The sequence below is a fragment of the Bos mutus genome, chromosome 9 (assembly GCF_027580195.1).
Source record: "Bos mutus isolate GX-2022 chromosome 9, NWIPB_WYAK_1.1, whole genome shotgun sequence".
In the NCBI taxonomy this organism is placed as follows: Eukaryota; Metazoa; Chordata; class Mammalia; order Artiodactyla; family Bovidae; genus Bos; species Bos mutus.
This window is the reverse complement of record NC_091625.1, coordinates 27,162,163-27,182,101: the sequence shown is the minus strand read 5'-3', so window position 1 is coordinate 27,182,101 and position 19,939 is coordinate 27,162,163.

Here is a 19,939-nt window from a genome sequence, read left to right as displayed (position 1 = left end):
TTCATACAAATGTTAGAATCATTTGTTTTAGTCCTGTGAATATATATATATGAAAAAAGTGAAAGTGGCTCAGTCGTGTTCAAGTCTTTGTGACCCCCATATATATGTATATATATATATGTGTGTGTGTGTGTGTATATTTACACATACACACATACATGATATTGCACATGTTTGTGTGTGTGTATATATATATATATATATATGTAAAGAAGATGTATACACACAGGAATATTACTATGCCACGAAAATGTAATACTGACATTTGTTATAACATAGGTGGGCCTGGAGGCTATTATTCTTAGTGAAATAAGTCAAAGAAAGAAAAACATTGTATATCTGCACTCATATGTGGAACAGTAGTACAGTGTAGTACAATATTAGTTGCTCAATCATGTCCAACTTTTTGTGACCCTATGGACTACAGCTCACCAAGCTCCTCTGTCCATGGGATTCTCTAGGCAAAAATACTGGAGTGGGTTGCCATTTCCTTCCCCAGGGGATCTTCCCAACTCAGGGGTTGAACCCTGGTCTCGTGCATTGCAGGCAGACGCTTTATCCTCTGAGCCATGCAAAGCAGCCAATTACATCATTCTCTGCAAACTTGTCTCCATAGTTTTCAAAGAACTGTTTAGAAATATCTAAAGCCTGTATTGTGTAACAGGAACTGACATAGTGTTGTAGCTCAATTATACTTCTTACATTTCAGTAAGAAAGAAATAGAAAAAGAGATCAGATTTGTGGTTACTAGAAGTGGGGCAGGGGTGGGTGGGTGGGTGGAGAATAATTGGATAAAGGCAGTTAAAAGGTTTAAATTTCCAGTTGTAAAATAAATAAGTACTAGGAATATGCAATGTACAATGTAATAAATATAATTAACATTGCAGTATGTTATATATGAAAATTTTAAAGGAGTAAATCCTGAGTTCTTATAAAGAAAAATACATTTTAATTTAATTTTCTATCTGCAGGAGATGATGAATATTCTCTATATTTATATATATATCATGAAATGATTATCATAGCTCAGATCATTATTTTGTATACCTTAGATTTATACATTGCTCTTTGTTATATCTTAGTGAAACTAGAAGAAAAAAAATTCAGAAAATGATTTACTATGGTCATTCTCTTTTTGTTCTTTATCCTTAAATATTATACTCTTATATTTATGGATAGGTAAAACCATCATGTTACTTCATAAAGGATTATTTCATTTATAGTTCTTCTGTTTGTTGAAATTGCCACAGTCTGAATATGTAGACAGGGCAGTTTATGATGAGACCTAAAAATTGCTTGTAGGAAACAGAAGGAATGTGAAAATAATGACCAAGAGTAATAATAATCCTATGAAAATATATTGAAAAGTACAATCTGCACACTTTTCTTTATAACACATATAAAAGTAGATAGTTTGAAGCTGTGATTCCTCAAGTATAATCACTGTATCATTTGCAGTAGAATCGTTAATGGCGTTTGCTTAACTGAGGATTTCTCGGCTCTACTAGGTGCATGCTGATTAAGAATCTCTGGAGGCAGGGAATAGGAAACTGCATTTTTAACATCCATTACAAAGAAAGTTTGAGGATCACTTTTCAAAAAGCATATTTTTGTGTACCAAGCAGCTCAGTTGACCTTATATTTTTCTATCAACCATTTACTGCCTACCCTCCATCCTTTTAAACCTAGTACATGCTTGTGAAATCACTTATTATATCCCACATAACAGTCGTAATTAAGCTCAGTTTTCCTCTGCCCAAACTATGTTACTCCTTTTGACCCTCCTTGTAAGAATTTTCACTAAGCCATTTTGGATTCATGCTCTGTAAAGGAATATCCACATGTTCTTTAACTATTTGCATGATTGTTTTAGTTACTTTCTTTCTTTGTGCTCAGTTGTGTATGACTCTGTGGCCCCTTGGGCTGTAGCCCACCAGGCTCCTCTGTCACTGGAATTTTCCAGGAAGGGATATTAGAGGAGGTTGCCATTTCCTGTGTCGGCTGATGTTCCTGATGCAGGGATCGAACTCATGTCTACTGCATCTCCTGCACTGACAGGCAGATTCTTTACCACTTGTACCACCTATCCAATAAGAATGATAACATTTGATCTAAAACATGCTCGAAATGAAATTGCATATTATTACCTGTCTGCTGTGTCATGGAACCAATAGATAATCATGGTTTTCTTTATCTGCCCAGCATAGGTTCTATAACCTTATTCTTCTACCACACTTCAAACAGCATACAAATAATCATTGAAGAACATTTAAAATGCCCCATGATTATAAGGCTGAGAACTAAAAGTATCTTAAAACTCACTGATTTTACCTTTGGCCTGAATTTAGTCCTTTAGCCTTATATTAGGTTGAACCAGAAAAGCAAAACCAGGAGCCAGTGTATTAAGAGATTTATGGCAAATAATTGGCTCATCCACTTGGTCTGGTGGCTTGTTAAGTCCAAAATCTGTAGGGCATGCTGTCAGGAAGGACAGACTAGAACTTGTAGGCACTGGCTGAAGCTTCTGTCCACAAGGGAGATTCCTTTCCTCAAAGCATTCTCTGATTTAATCAAGGTAACCCAGATTATCTAAAATAATCTCCCAACTCAAAGTCAACTGATCATGAATTTTAACCACATCTACACAGTAATTTCAGAGCAATGTCTTGATCAGTATTCATTTAGTATCTTAGGACTCTAGCCTAGCCAAGTTAACACATTTAAAAAAAAAAAAAAATCCAAGCAACATGTAAATTTTTACTTGACAGGGTGCTTTCTGTATTGGTGTTTGTAGTAAATTGCTTATTAAATTGAAGTTTTTATGCATTTGCTATACCTGCTTAAGTTTATCTTTTTTTGGGAAACTATTCCTCCAGAGAATACCATAAGCCCATAATATGCTGGCGAGCCTTATTGGTCAATAGTTTGATAGAATTTATAGCTCTGTTACCAGTCTTCTAATGGCTCTCTCCGAGTCCTCAAAATCCATACTTAAATGCCATGTTCAATATAATTAAATATTTAACAGTTATAGGAAAGTCTCTTAAACTTTGTCCTGATTCTTCCTATAACAGCTTGATTAGGGGAAACACAACTACTTACAAAGTGCTCTGGACAGAACGTAAAAAGCATTATTTGTGAAATATTTATAATAATTTGAAGAAATGTTTTAACTAAATATCAGATTTCCAGGGTATCACTGATTCCCATGACAGCCACATTAACATTTTTCTTGTCAGTGGAAAGTATTCACACTTAGGGATTCTTTTCATCAAGGTGCTTACAAGGAGGAGATAAAACAAATACTTCACGCCAGCAGAAATCATGCCAAGTAGCAAAACATGAAATTGTTGAGAAAAATATAATAAATTGCTAATATATATCACATGATTATGATGTGGAAAATAGGAATGGTTTTTAAGGGGTTTGTTTCTGAACCAGCTGTGTCTTTTGACAATTTAAATAAATAGAAACACATAGAAAGGAACTCCATATTGGAGCAGATTCCTTTTGCTTGCTAATGCTGCAAAAACAATTGCTAACTGTGCAAATGTGGTTATCCATGTTTAAAAAAAAAAGAAAAGAAAGCACTTGACACAAAACTGTCCTGGGACAAATTAATAGTGGCAAAATGCCAGAAACAAGCATGCCTTTCCTCTCGTGGTAATTACTGCCCTTTTGAATGTTGCACACGGAGAGAAGGAAGCTTTTCATCATTGTTCTTCCAACTCATAGTAAAACAGAATGTCAGGAACACAATGAGCCTTCACATTATGGACACTTGGTACTTTGATGTCTGTATTATCTTTGGGGATGCTTCTTTTACAAAAACAGTGAGGATCGGAGGGCATTTTTCCTAGAAGCAATAATTATGCTAAATGTATTAATTCCTGTTTCCTTATTCCCAAACTGCCTAGACAAACACACAGATACACACAAGTTTGTCTTTACTATTTTAAGAGAGTAAGCGTTTGAGATCTTGGCTAATAGGCCCACTGTAGACTGTTCCTCTTGTGCCTTTTTCTTCAAGGAGAACATCTCCAATTTATAAATTTAATGTTGAGTTAGCAGATTCCCCTAGTCTTTCTAAGCTTCAGTTTCTTAGGGAAGAGGCTTAATTATTATCTTTTGCAGGGTTATCCTGAGGTTCAGTGAGTTGAGGTGTATAAAGCATTTTGTTGTTCAGTTGCTGTGTCATATCTGACTCGTTGCCACCCCATTGACCTCAGCAAGCCAGGCTTCTCTGTCCTCCACTATCTGCTGTAGTTTGCAGATAGTCTACTCAGTTCACATCTACTGAGTTAGTCACGCTATCTAACCATCTCATCCTCTTGATAGCTTACAGTGAATGGTGTTGGATTCCTGATCTCCAAAGAAGATTTAGCTTTGGGACCAGGGACCAGGCTTGATCACTCAAGAGCTTTTGTGTAGCAGAGTTTTATTAAAGGATGAAAAGGGAAAGAGAAAGCTTCTGACACAGACTTCAGAAGGGGGACGGAGAGTGCCCCCCTTGCTAGTCTAAGCAAGGGAGTTATATACTTTTTTAAATTAGTTATTACAATAAATCAAATGAATATCTCAAGGTTGTAAAGATCTTACTAGACCCATTCCCATAATTTACATTTTAAGATAACCATATTAGCCAGAAGATGAAAGAGAAACTGTCCTCAGGCAGGATACATTTAGTACAGAGTTTAAACTGAGCTGTTTGTTGTGTAATCATCAGTTCCAGGCTTAAAGGAAAAAACATTTTGTGTGACTAAGACAAAGGAATGTAGAGAAGAAAAAGTATCTTTGTTCTTTCCTCCTCCTTGAGAATTCAAGACTCCTATCTCCTCTTCTAGAGCCCTAGACCCTTCTCTCCTCCTCTGGGACCCGGCCTTCTTATCAACCTGCCTAGAACTTGACTCTCACTCTGCCACCCTCTTCTCCTCCTGCCTTCAATCTTTCCCAGCATCAGGGTCTTTTTCAGTGAGTCAGCTCTTCACATTAGGTGGCCAAAGTATTGGAGCTTTAGCTTCAGCATCAGTCCTTACTATGAATATTCAGGGTTGATTTCCTTTAGGATTGACTGATTTGAGCTCCTTGCTGTCCAAGGGACTCTCAAGAATCTTCTCCAGCTCCATAAAGCACTTGGAGAATTATAAACCACAATCCAAGTGTTAGTAATTGTGTTAGAGAGTTTGAGACATTCGGTCCTGTATGCAGATATTTGGCATCTTGTAGACAAACCATTTGAATGATTGATTGTATTTCTCACTTGTCTTTGGAAAATTGACATCACATAACTGTCTTGAACATACTGAAACATTTTTTCAAGTAGTAGCTAGTCTGGCAGGTTGTTCGATGAAGACATTTGTGGGAAGAGTAAGTTCCTTTTATAATGGTCTTTATAAGTGACATTTTAGAACTTCCTCTTGCATTAAATATTTTTAGTATGGTGTGTTTTTTTGGAACTGAAACTTGTTAATAAACGTATACCCAGATTGCCAATAAGCATATACAGTGGTAAGTGATTCAGTGTAAAATTCAACCAGAACATAACTATCTTCTCAGATGACAGGGCGAGAGACAAGAAAAATTACATGTAAGATTAAGACATTAATAGAGAGTTTATTTGTGACACTGCCTACCCTGCCAATTCCACTCCACTGCTTGTTAGATAAGTGGTCTATTTTTTAAACTCTTATATTTTGTAGAGCAGTTTTAGGTTTACAACAAAATTGAGCAGAGAATAGAGACCTCCTTTACCCTGTTTTCTCTCAACATGAACAGCTTCCCCAGCCGTCAACAATCCCACAACATTGTTACAGTTAATGAACTAATGCTGATGTATCCTTTTCACCCAAAGCCCACAGTTTACATTAGGGTTCTCCCTTGGTGCTCAACATTCTCTCTATACTAGAATTTATACATCATTACAGTCTAAGATAGAATAGTTTTCACTGCCTTCAAATTCTCTGTGCTCTCCCTATTCCTTCCTCTCTCTTCTGCACATTGCTTGCAAACACTGGTCGTCTTACTGTCTCTGTGGTTTTGCCTTTACCAAAACATCTTAGAGGTGGAATCATATTAGGCTTTTTGGATTCTGTTCCTGTTGAGATGGGTTTCTCTGACTTAGTGATACACAGTTAAGTGTCCTCCATGTCTTCATGGCTTGATAGCTTATTTATTTTTAGTGCTGATTAATATTTTGTTGTCTGGGTGTACCTTGCCCACTGAAGGACATCATCTCTGTTTTAAGCTTTGGCGATTACAAATAAAACTCCTGTAAACATGGCCAGATTTTTGTGTGGATATAAGTTTTCAGTATATTCTGATAAATACCAAATCACCAGATCATATTGTAAGAGTATGTTTAATTTTGTAATAAAATGGCAAATTGTCTTTCAAAGTGGCCATACTATTTTGCATTTCCATCAGCAGTGAACGAGAATTCCAGTCACTTAACAGCATTTGGGATTGTCAGTGTTCTAGATTTTGGTATTGTGTAGTAGTTATGAATTGATACCTCACTGTTTTAATTTTCATTTTCTAGATGGCATACAGTATAGAGCATCTTTTTATATGCTTATTTGCCATCTGTATACCTTTTTCTGGTGAGGCAACTCTTAAGATCTTTGACTCATTTTTTTTTTTTTAAACTGAATTGTTTTCTTGTTGTTAAGTGTTAAGGATTCTTATATTTTCAATAACAGTCCTGATATGCCTTTTGCAAATATTATCTGCTAGTATGTGGCTCGTCTTTTCATTCCTTGACATTGTCTTTCACAGAACTGAATTTTTTTAATGTTATCAATTCTTTCTTTCATGGACCATGCCTTTGGTCTTAAATTTCAAAAGTCATCACCATATCCAAAGTCATCTAGGTGTTCTGCTATATTATATTCTAGAAGATTTGTAGTTTTTGCATTTATATGTATGTTAACCCATTTTGAGTTAAATTTTGTGCATGTGATGAGGTCTCTGTCTAGTTTTTTTGTTTTTTTTCCTTTTGGACTGTTCCAGAATCATTTGTTATGAAGACTGTTTTCTATGTATTGCATTTCCATTGCTTGTTTGTCAAAGATCAGTTAACTGTAGTCTATTTCGGGGCCCTCTATTATATTCCATTGATCTGTCTCTAAAGTTACGTAGTTGGTCCTCCAACTTTGTTCTTCTCCTTCATTATTATGTAGGTTACTCCAAATTTCTTGCGTCTTGATATGCTATGATCTGAATGTTTGTGTCTCCCTCAAATCTTTGTGTTGAAACCTAACCTCTAAGGTGATGGTATTAGAAGGCGGGCATTTTACAGGGGATTAAGTCAGGAGGGTACAGCCTTCATGAATGAAGTTAGTGCCTTCATAAAAGAGACCCTCTTCTGGACGCTTCTTACTATGTGAGGATGTGAGAAGTCTGTAACTCTGAAGAGCACACTCATCCATCTTTGATAATAACCTGATCCTTGTCTAGTAGCCTCCAAACTGTGAGAAAAAAATTTGTATTATTTGTAAGCCACCCATACCATAAAAACATTATAATCCCTTTGTTGATATGCACTAAACAATTTACTGGGATTTTTATGGCGTCTGTATTGAATTTATTGATCAATTTGGAGAGAACTAAATCTTGACAATATTGAATCTTCCTATCCATGAATAGGGAATATCTCTCCATTTATTCAGTTATTTTTTTAAGTTTCTTTCATCAGTGTTATTTTTTTTTATGTAGGTCTTGTAGTTGTGTCCATTTTTAAACTGTGTAAAAATTAAAAAATATATATAGCTAAGTTATTGCAAAAAGTGTTAAAAATTAATTGTATAATTAAAGTTATATAAATCAATTATTTCACAAATTCTAAAACTATACATAAAGTTACACCTTTCCTTGAAGATTCTGGTAAATGTATATAAAGTGAATTTTTGAATCTTTTAGTGTGTGTGTGTGTGTTTGCCTTATGCCATATTTATTTATTGTTTCTCAACTAGATGATTTCACCTGGTTTAATATATCATCGTCTTATATGATTAGTGTTTTTGGATGTTATTTGTAAAACTCTTTGCCTATCTCGAGGACACAGGCATCATCTTTAAGTCTGTGATGTATGTCTTGTTGTTCATTTGCTAAGTTGTGTCTGACTCTCTGAGACCCCATGGACTGCAGCATGCCAAGCTTCCCTGTCTTTCGCTGTCTCCTTGAGTTTGCTCAAACTCATGTCCACTGAGTTGGTGATGCTGTCTAACCATCTCATCCTCCTTTGGCCTTCAATCTTTCCCAGATTGCCTTCAGTCTTTTCTAATGAGTTGGCTCTCTGCATCAGGTGGCCAAAGTATTGGAGCTTTATCACAAGTCTTTCCAATGAATATTCAGGATTGATTTCCTTTAGGATTGAATGGCTTGATCCCCTTGCAGTCCAAGGGACTCTCAAGAGTCTTCTCCAACACCACAGTTCAAAAGCATCAACTCTTTGGCACTCAGCCTTCTTTATGGTCCAACTCTCACATCCATACACGACTACTGGAAAAACCATAGCTTTGACTATATGGACCTTTGTCAGCAAAGTGATGTCTTTGCTCTTTTAAATGCTGTCTAGGTTTGTAATAGCATTCTTTTCAAAGAGCAAGTATCTTAATTTCATGACTCTAGTCACTGTCTGCAGTAATTTTGGAGCCCAAGAAAAAAATCTGTCACTGTTTCCACTTTTTCCCCTTTTATTTGCTATGAAATGATGGGACTTGATGCTGAGATCTTAATTTTTGAATGTTGAGTTTTAAACCAGCTTTTCTACTCTCCTCTTTCACCTTCATCAAGAGGCTCCTCTGCATATAAGTAAATAAACAGGATGACAACATACAGCCTTGTTTATGCCTTTCCCAGTTTTGAACAAGTCAATTGTTCCATGTCCAGTTCTAATTGTAGCTTCTTGACCTGCATACAGGTTTCTTAGGAGACAGGTAAGTTGGTCTGTGATACTCCCATCATTTTAAGAATTTCCCACCATTCGTTGTAATCCACACAGACAAAGACTTTAGTGTAGTCAACGAAGCAGAAGTAGGTGTTTTTCTGGAATTCACTTGCTTTCTCCATGATCCAACAAAAGTTGGTAATTTAATCTCTGGTTCCTCTGCCTTTTCTAAATCCAGCATGTATACCTGAAAGTTCTGTGTTCAGGTACTGCTAATGCCTAGCTTGAAGAATTTTCAGCATAAACTTGATAGTATGTGAAATAAGCACAATTGTATGGTGGTTTGAACATTCTTTGCCATTGCCTTTCTTTGGGATTGGAATGAAAACTGACATTTTCCAGTCCTGTGGCCACTGCTAAGTTTTCCAAATTTGCTGACCTATTGAATGCAGTACTTTAGCAGCAGCATCTTTTAGGATTTTAAATAGCTCAGCTGGATTTCCATCTTCTCATATATGGAATGTTTAAGGTTAAAGATCAAAATTCTCCCTCATTCCCCCGTTGAATTATCTGGAGATTTTTATTGAAAATAAATCAACTGTATATGTGTAGGTCTATTTCTTGGCTGTTTCTTCTTTTCTACTATCTTATGTTTATCCAAATGCCAACACTAACATTTTAGTAAATCTCAAAATCAGGTAGGATGTCTCCTCATATACTTTTTGTTTTTAAAAATAATATTGTTTATTAAAGGTCCTTTGGATTTTAATATTAATTTTAAAATCTGATTGTTGACTTATTAAAAAAAATCCTGTGAATATTCTAATTGTAATTTCATTGAATCTAGAGGCTTCCAGTCCATGAGTGTAGTATAAATCTTTATTTATTTAGATCTTTTAAAATTTCTCTCAGAAATTATGCAATTTTCTGAGTTAGGATATTTCACCTCTTTTGTTGAATTTATCATAAGTATTTTTAGTACTGTTATAAAATTATATTTTTATTCAATTTTAAAATTTTCTATGTTTATAGAATGTGAAATTTTTCTATATATTAGCTTTCCATTCTGCAGCCTAGCAAACTTATTAATTCCAGTTGTCAGTACTAAGAAGGACTTATGCTCCTTTATAGAGAAGATCATGTCACCGAAGAATAAAGTGTTGTGCCTTCTTTTTCAAAATTTATGCTTTTATTTCTCTTGCCTTACCACTCTGGCTAGAACCTCCAGTATAATACTGAATTAACATTATAAGAGCAGACACCGTTGTATTCATCCCTGATATACATTCAGTCTATTCCCATTATATTTGAGTTTAGCCCTTGGTCTTTTTTTTTTATATTTTTTTAAATACAGTTTATTTCCCTTGTTGTGCCAGTCTCTGCTGTACAGCAAAGTGACTCAGTTATACAAATGTAGACATTCTTATTCTAAATATTCTTTTTGTTATGGTTTATCACAGGATATTGAATGTAGTTCCCTGTGCTACTCAGTAGGACCTTATTATTTATCCATCTTATGTATAATAGTTTGCATCTGCTAATCCCAACCTGCCAGTCTTTCTCTCCCCTACTCCCCAAGGTCTTGGTCTTACAAATGGCTTTTATGAAATTCAGGAACTTCTTTGCTGAGATTTTTTTCATGCGTAGCTTTTAATTTTGTCAAATGCTTTTCTTGTGTCTATAACAATGAATATATTAATTTTCTATTTCATTCAGCTCTTTTGGTAAATTGCATTGATTTTTTTTTGTGGGGCAACAGTGTTTTAAGCCAACTTTGCATTCATAGTATAAACCACACTTGGGCATGATGTATTGTCATTTTTTAGTATCGCTGAACTATATTTAGCAATATTTTATTGAGGATATTTCTATTTCATAAGGAATATTGGACTATAATATTCTTTCCTTGTATTGTAATGTCTTAACAGGTACGGTATCAAGATTAATATAGCATGACCCTCCTTTTTTTTCTGAAAGAGTTTGTGTAAGAATCATATTGTTTTTTTCTTAAATATTCCATAGAATTTATAGGGAATATAATCTGTAGCTTGAGTTTTATTTGTGTGAGGGTTTTGATTAAAAATTAAATTTTGGTCATATAGAGAGCTAATGAAATTTTCTTAGCTCGGATATTTTCTTATGTTGGAAATTTCTTAAAGTGGACATTTTCTTGTTAATTCTTAGCTTGGATAATTTGCATTCCCCCCACTCAGGTTATATTCCATTTTATCTAAGTTATCATATTTGTTGGCTTAAAGCTGTTGACAATATTTTTTATTATCCTTTTGATATCTGTAATATCTAAAGTGGATTCCCTCCTTTTCTGATATTTGTAATTTTTATTTTCTCTCTTACTAGGTGTTAATCAAATTTATTAATATTTCCAAAGGATTAACTTTTGCTATATTTTTCTATTGTTTGTCTGTTTTCTATTTCATTTATTTTTGCTCTTAATCATTTATTTCTGTGCATTTACCTTGGACTACTTTGTTCTTCTTTTGCTTTCTTCTTCGAGTATTAAATTAGGCTTTTTTTTATTTTTCCATTTTAGGTGTTTAATATTATAAACTTTCCTCTAAGCATTATTTAACACTGTGGATTCAAATACTATAATGGTTTTCTGCATATTTTATTAGTGAGTTGTAATTAAATTCTGTTCTGAGCAAAGAAAATATTTTGTCAGATATCAGTCTTCTGAAATTGTGCATTATTTTATGGTCAGGCTTATGATCTATCTTGGTGAACAATTTCTTTATGCTTGAAACTATCCTGTGGTTGTTGCAAGTAGTGTTCTGTGAAGGTTAATTAGGTCAAGGTGATTGATACTGTAGTTTAGATGTGATATATCCTTACTTATTTTTGGCTGTGTGTTCTATCAGTGTCAGGGAGAGGTATTCTAATATCTCCATTTGTAATCATGATTTTTTTCTATTTTTCTCATTAGTTCTATCAGGTTTTGCTTAATGCATTTTTGAAGCTCTATCTTACTTAAATACATATTTAGTATTGTCTTCATGATTAATTGCCACTTTTTTCCATTATTCCTTCTTTCTTATTCTGTCATAATGTTTTTGTCTTGATTTTGCTTAAATACTGTTTTAATATAGCCAGACCATTTTTTTACACTTACTCTCTACATTCTATACTATTTCCCCTTTTATTTCAACATATCTGTTTCTTTATATTTAATGTACATTTCTTGTCGATAGCATAGTTTTATCTTTCTCTTTTATATACACTGGCAGTATTTGCCTTTTAATTAGAGTGTTGCTACATATACGTTTAACTTAATGGTTGAAATTAAATCTACCATCTTAGTTTTTGACTTTCATATAGCCCTTCTCTTTTTTGTTTTTATTAGGTTGCTCTCTTCCTGCCTTCTTTTGGGTTAATCAATATTTATTCATATTTCATTTTATGTTCTCTATGTTGTAGGTCAAAAATGGCTTAAGTATTGATTGAGGTTTTCATAACACACCATGTTATCTTCTTTTTATTTCTGTATGCACTATTACTAGCTTAATTTACAAGATATTTCTAATAGGGTTTCCATTTTACTACATGCAGTGGGAAGGAAAGAGAGGGTTAAGAATTACTTTCACATTTTTTATAAACTCTCATGCCATTTCCTGGAATAGGGCACACTGGAGGATGAGATGCAAGAATTCTTGGATTTAGTTTTGTACATATATAGCTTGAGATTGGAGAAGGCAGTGGCATCCCACTCCAGTACTCTTGCCTGGAAAATCCCATGGATGGAGAAGCCTGGTGGGCTGCAGTCCATGGGGTCGCTAAGAGTCGGACACGACTGAGCGACTTCGCTTTCACTTTTCACTTTCATGCATTGGAGAAGGAAATGGCAACCCACTCCAGTGTTCTTGCCTGGAGAATCCCATGGACGGGGGAGCCTGGTGGCTGCCGTCTATGGGGTCCCACAGATTCGGACATGACTGAAGTGACTTAGCATAGCATAGCATAGCTTGAGATTCCTGTAAAATACTGAAAAGAATGTCAAGGAGTACCCTACAAATAAGACTGGGGATTAGAAGTGAAAGTTTCATGTTATTTGTCTTAAAATATCATTGACTTTTTTTTATTTTGAAATTTTATGTGTAAAAATACAAATAAATGGAATGCATTTGTATTATGTAGGTCCTATTCTTAAATACTATTAAATATTTCTAAAAATTAATGTATAATTAGTACTAAATAAATATTTTCTATATTCTTTTGAATAGCTCTTTTGTCTTCCTTTAAAAACATTTTCAAAGGTAAATCAACCTCTACAAATAAAATGCTCCTATTCTATAATGATCGTAGAGAAAATCACTTCCATTTGCATTTTCTAATTTTGTGAGATCTCATTAAAATTAGAACACCTTTCATAGAATGCACCTATTCTAAAGATTACTTTGTCATGTTTAAATGTGACAACTTGTATTATTTTCTTAAAAGTAGTTAACTTGATGAAGAGTATACAGGTTTGGATGTGTTTACAATGTGAAAGAAATTCAGTTTTTTTCTCCTCTCCTATTCAGTATCTTGCCTAAAAGATAGAGCAAATGTTCATTCAAACACTTACTTGCTCAGCATTTGATTTAAGAATTCCTTATGCAAATACATATTTCTTGAAAAGAATCCTGAAGTCTTTTCATTTGCTGAGTGAGCTGAATCCCGAAAAGTTGAGTGATTATTTTTTTCCAGACAGTGAAGTCATTGATAGGGTGAGACTTGGGTCAAACAAGGTCTTCTCATTTTTCCTCTTCTATTTTATTTGCTGAACAGTTTCTCAATGGAGGTTAATTTATGTGATCTCAAAAAGTTGTGATGTTTCTATGAGCTATTGAGTTGTGTGGTTAATATTTCCTGTGTTAAGTAACTTTAAGCAGCTATTGTGTGTGTGCTTTATGTTCATCTCCCTTTTCTGTCTCTCTCATCCTCTTTTCCCACCTAATTTGCTACTTCCAATTTGCTTTAAAAACATTTATATTAACCCTATTGTCTCCAATATATAATATTCCTTTAATTTTGTATCATGTGTTCAGTCCTTAGTGAAGATATCTGCATATCTGTCATTGAAGATTATTCTGAATTTAAAGCTACTCCTTATAACAAACTGGTGATTAAACCACATTCCCTGATTGGAGATTTCAGTTTTGTTTTATTCAAACATACTTTTGAAATACCAGCTTCTTCTCACTTATCAGTTGAAAAAATGAGGGGTTGTCAAACAAATAAATGTTCCTTGAACAATAACACTTGACTGTCGTTCTGTATGTTAGCAAAATTATATGAGTTTTTGACACTGTATTCAGTCATGCAAAACCACCACAGTCAAGGTAAGAAAAACATATTACCATCTTCCCCCAAAGTTCCTTTGTACCCTTTGTAATCAGTACCCCTTCCTTTACCAATCTGGATGACCACTGATCAATTTTTTTTTGCATCTAGAGTTTTGCATTTTCAGAATGACACATGTGGTCTTCTACCTCTGGCTTTTTCTCACTTAGTACAGTGCTTTTGAGACATACCATATTGCTATATTTATCAGCTCTTCCTTTTAATTAATGATGGCTAATGCATGGCTACTGAGTTTTCTGTGGCTGTAGCAACTCATCAGCTACTGATGTGTTTAGTATTTACATATGGGAATGGGCAGGTTTCAACATCTACCAGGCCACTAGCGTGGGGTGTTGAGTCACTCTGATCAGGAATTGCCTGGGTTGCCTGGGTTTGGTTTTGACATTGCTGTGTTTCCTGGTAGTACAGGAAATTCCTCTAGAGATGAATTTCCTCTAGGTTTGAACTTCTTCTAGAGATGGGTTATCTTTGATTTGTGCTTCAGATAAGAAGTAGGATGATAGCAAGTTGTCCTCAGTATGAATTTTCCATCCTCGATGTTCTGAGCGACTTCATTTTCACTTTTCACTTTCATGCACTGGAGAAGGAAATGGCAACCCACTCCAGTGTTCTTGCCTGGAGAATCCCAGGGACGGGGGAGCCTGTTGGGCTGCCGTCTATGGGGTTGCACAGAGTCAGACACGACTGAAGCGACTTAGCGGCAGCAGTAGCAATGTTCTATCATCCTCATAAGGTCTGTACTACAGAGTCTGAGCTCCATTAACGTTCTTATCCTTCACCACCAGTAGACAGCTATTGCTTAGTACTCCATGATAGATCCATGGAGAGATGGGGGTTCTCTGATGTTCTGCCTGAGCTGTAGTTTGGAGAAGGCCTTGCACCCTGGGTTGCCAGTAGGGAAGTCTCAGGATGCCTACCACTCTTCCACTTGATGACCAAATTCTCCCTACCTTGTATGTATCAGTTCTTGACCTTGACCTTGACCTTGAATAGGTGTTTATGTTCTTAGTGATGGGAGATACAAGCCGTTATAGGATGTTAGGTTCAAGAGAGGTTCCTGCCCTTGCCATAAGCCTAGTAGGGTTTGTTTTTCTACTCTTTGCTTAGCCACATGCTTCTTTGCTGCCTTCCCCTGCATCCTACAGCTTTTTGCTTTGTATGGGAGAAAAGTCCATAAAACTCTATGGCATTTGTGCTTGTACTCAGAGCTGTAATCTCTTCCACACTACCTGCCCACGCAGGGCATCTCCCTTTAGGGTTCTGCCCTGCCTCCAGTCTTCCTTCTTAGCATCAGTGAACACTACCATAGAGAGTATGCAGATGAATTTGACTTATCCTTTTGTGTAGGCTCTGCAGTTATTCCAAATGGATACACTAAGCCCAAACTTCTCAAGTGCCTTGTTAAAATTTTAGCGAATTTTTTTTTTGAGTCTCATGGAGGCTCTTGCTTTATTTTCCATGTTCTTTGGCAAGACAGTTTGTGAATCCTGTATCTCCTTGGAGGGGATTGTCCCTCTTGGGAATTTAAATTTCTTGATTGCACAATAACTACAGCTTTCTAATGGATTTAAGAAAATATATTTTGTAGAATATCTGGCCTATTTTCCTTGTTTGGATAGTGGGGTCACTTTTGCAGTTCTCTATGTCCTAAGTATAAATCTGCATCCTCCAGCTTGTATTATTTTATAATCTGCTTTTTACTTAAAATTTATTCTAAGTAATGTGTGGTGTCCTACAATTTATTTCATCCATGTGCCATGTTTAGATTTATTTTTCAAAGCCTCCTACTAAAATTTTACTTAGATGGCAACATTATACTTCACACAAAATAGTAATGCTGCTGCTGCTGCTAAGTCGCTTCAGTCGTGTCCGACTCTGTGTGACCCCATGGACTGCAGCCTACCAGGCTTCTCCGTCCATGGGATTCTCCAGGCAAGAACGCTGGAGTGGGTTGCCATTTCCTTCTCCAACAAAATAGTAATAGAACCTCTAAAAAGTAGCTGGATGTAATCCTTAAGTAAAAAGAAAAAAAAAAAAAGGCAAAGAAAGGGGGAAGAAATCCATTGCATTAGTCAGAAGTTTCCTCCCAAATGAGTTGGTACAGTGTGTTTTTTTAAAGAACTGTGAGAGGGGTAAGCCCCGGCTGTGATCCCACATCCTTACCCTCTGCAGCAGATTTCTTATGTGAAATGCACAGTAAGATATCTGCTTCAAGGATAACCAGTGCTCAGGGATCCCATTCATTCTCACTCCTAAATTATATGATGCTGCTTTTCCTCCTTTGACATGTTCAAAGTGAAAAGTGTCATTGCCAGGGAAGAATGAAGGTACAGTAGGTCCCAAAGGCTGTCTTGGAAAACCAACAGGAAGGCCTAGTTTTAATGCCACAAGCAATAATGTAAGGAAAAGTATTAATTTACATTTCTACATAAAGAATTTGCTTTTCTTAATTGTTTAAAGATCACATTTTGTAAAATTGTATAATATGGGATGAGGCTGTACCATTTTAGCATTTTGCATGCAATAACTAGAAAATAAATGATCCGAAAATTATCTTGGTGCTTGGAATATAATTAAGAAATAGGAGTTCTTTTAGATTTAATTACTAAGACACTATTTCAGCATAGTGTACCAAAACATACTTCATAGTACTAGTGATGGTTCAACCAAAACAAATATGTGTTCAAGGAGAAGTAGTATTTTGAAAGAAATATTCCTCACATCAAATCTTGTATAAATATTATTGTTTTTAATATTCTGAAATCCTCTTTCAGTGCTTTTTAAATTTTAATAAGGCTAGAATATATGAGAAGTTAGTTTAAAAAAAGCAATAAGCAAGAGACATTCTTCACCAATAGCCAAGATTTAAATGTTGCATGTTTTATACAAGCTCTATCAAGTTTTGATTATCCACATCCAGATGATAATTAGGTAAAGGAAATTAACTTGTCAATGAACACTTACCACCTCTTTATTTTTCCTTGCCTAAAGTAGCTCCTTGAGTAAGAAGCTCAAGAGAAAGCTTCTGAAACCATACCTGTAGTCATTTCCTTAAACTCAGGAATATTTTTTTTTTGTAAGAGAATAAATATTTAAATGTTCCATAGCCATTCATCAGTTAGAGGAGAAATCCTATCTATCTCGGGTATGGAGTTAGTGTAGGAAACATACTGGTCGAGGAAAGAGATTCCAGTTCTGTTTTGTTTAGTGTCTCTCATTCTCAGCAAGGCCTCCCATTTGAAGTCCTGTTTGTTTGTTTTTTTCTATATTATTTTCAGATTTTACATTTGAACAAAACCCTCAAAATGCATTTTAAAAACAAGTGTATATGGTATTTCTCCTCCTTTCCTTTAAACCATCCTATATTTACATTACCAACTGCTTGATCAGCATCTTAGATAAATTTCATATATATATTTCCTTTTCTAAGAATTAAGAATTAAAGTATAAGAACAGCACAGTACATTGTGCCTCATCTTTTCTCAATGAAGCTTGTCCAATTATTTGAGTGCACTGTACTTTGAAGTTCATAATCATTACCTTCTTTTCATTCTAACTTTCTAAAGTGAGGACCTGATTACTGCCATATGACTTGTGCAAATATTCCACTTTGCAATATGTGCTGCATATAAATGTGCGGTTTCTATAGTAGGGGGTAAAATGGGCAGCGTCCCTGCCATCTGTGTGCTAATTAACCAGTGTCGAACACAGCCTTGTCATAGGAAGAAGTCATCTTCGTTCCTACAGGGTGCAAATTATGTTGCCAAGAAGATCACAAGGACAGGGTCAAAGTTGGCTGTCAGCTGTGGTTCATGGTTTAGTGTGAGCTTTGAAAAGTTGCAGGAATTTTCAAATAAAAGACTCAAGTGTACATCTATGTGTATTTTGTACATCTATATAATAAAGTTGTATGCATAAGTTATTTAAAAAAGAGCCTTTTTTCCCTATTCATTTATTCAAGAGATTTTAAACTGAGAACCTACATGCCAAGCATTGTTTAAGATGTTGAGGATTCAGGGCGAACAAATTCCTAAAACAGGTGGTGCCTATATTAGTGTAAAAATGCCTTCCTTTATGTGTCCGTATATACCAGTCTATAGAATTCCTTTTCTCTGCCCAGATAGTGTTTCTTTTTATCTGTGCATATAGATAATTAGTATTAGAAGTGGTTCATATTGCTGGATACATACAGTGTTGCCAATATTTTGCTGTTTCAAACAGTGCATAAACTGTTGTTCAGTTGCCAAGTCTTGTCCAACTCTTCATGACTTCATGAATGACAGCATGCCAGGCTTTCACTATTTCTAGCAGTTGCCCCAAACTCATGTCCATTGAGTCAGTGATGCCATCCAACCATCTCATCCTCTGTCACTCACTTCTCCTGCCCTCAATCTTTTCCAGCACCAAGGTCTTTTCCAATGAGTCGGCTCTTCGCATCAGATGGCCAAAGTATTGGAGCTTCAGCTTCCAATGAATATTCAGGACTGATTTCCTTTAGGATTGACTGGTTTGATCTCCTTGCAGTCCAAGGGACTCTCAAGAGTCTTCTCCAACACCACAGTTCAAAAGCATCAATTCTTCGGCACTCAGCCTTCTTTATCGTTCAACTCTCACATTCACACATCACTACTGGAAAAACCATAGCTTTGACTATACGGACCTTTGTTGGCAGAGTAATGTTTCTGCATTTTAATATGTGGTCTACGTTTGTCATAGCTTCCCTTTCAAGGAGTAAGTGTCTTTTAATTTCATGGCTGCAGTCACCATCTACATTGATTTTGGAGCCCAGGAAAATAAAATCTGTCACTGCTTCTACTTTTTCCAGTTCTATTTGCCATGAAGTGATAGGACCAGATGCCATGATCTTAGTTGTTTGAATGTTGAATTTTAAGCCAGCTTTTTCACTCTCCTCTTTCACCCTCATCAAGAGGCTCTTTAGTTCCTCTTCAATTTCTGTCATGATAGTGGTGTCATCTGTATAAACTGAGGTTGTTGATATTTCTCCAATTTGATTCCATCTTATGATTCATACAGCCTGGCATTTCACATGATGTACTCTGCGTATAAGTGAAATAAGCAGGGTGACAATATATAGTCTTGACATACTCCTTTCCTAATTTTGAACTAGTCCATTGTCCCATGTCCAATGCTGCCTCTTGTCCTGCATACAGATTTCTCAGGAGGCAGGTAAGGTGGTCTGGTATTCCCATTTCTTTAAGAATTTTTCACAGTTTGTTGTGATCCACACAGAGGCATTAGCATAGTCAATAAAGCAGAAGCAGATGTTTCTCTGGAATTCACTGTCTTTTACTGTGATCCAGCAGGTGTTGGCAACTGGATCTGTGATTCCTCTGCCTTTTCCAAATCCAGCTCGTTCATCTAGAAGTTCTCAGTTCACACACTATTGAAGCATAGCATGAAGAATTTTGAACATTACCTTGCTAGCGTGTGTGGTTGAAATGAGTGCCATTGTGTGGTAGTTTGAAATTTTTTTGGCATTGCCTTTCTTTGAGATTGTAATGAAAAATGACCTTTTCCCAGTCCTGTGGCAACTGCTGAGTTTTCCAATTTTGCTGGCATATTAAGTGCAGCACTTTAACAGCATCATCTTTTAGGATTTGAAATGGCTCAGTTGGAGTTCCATCACTTCGACTAGCTTTGTTCATAATAATGCTTCCTAAGGCCCACTTG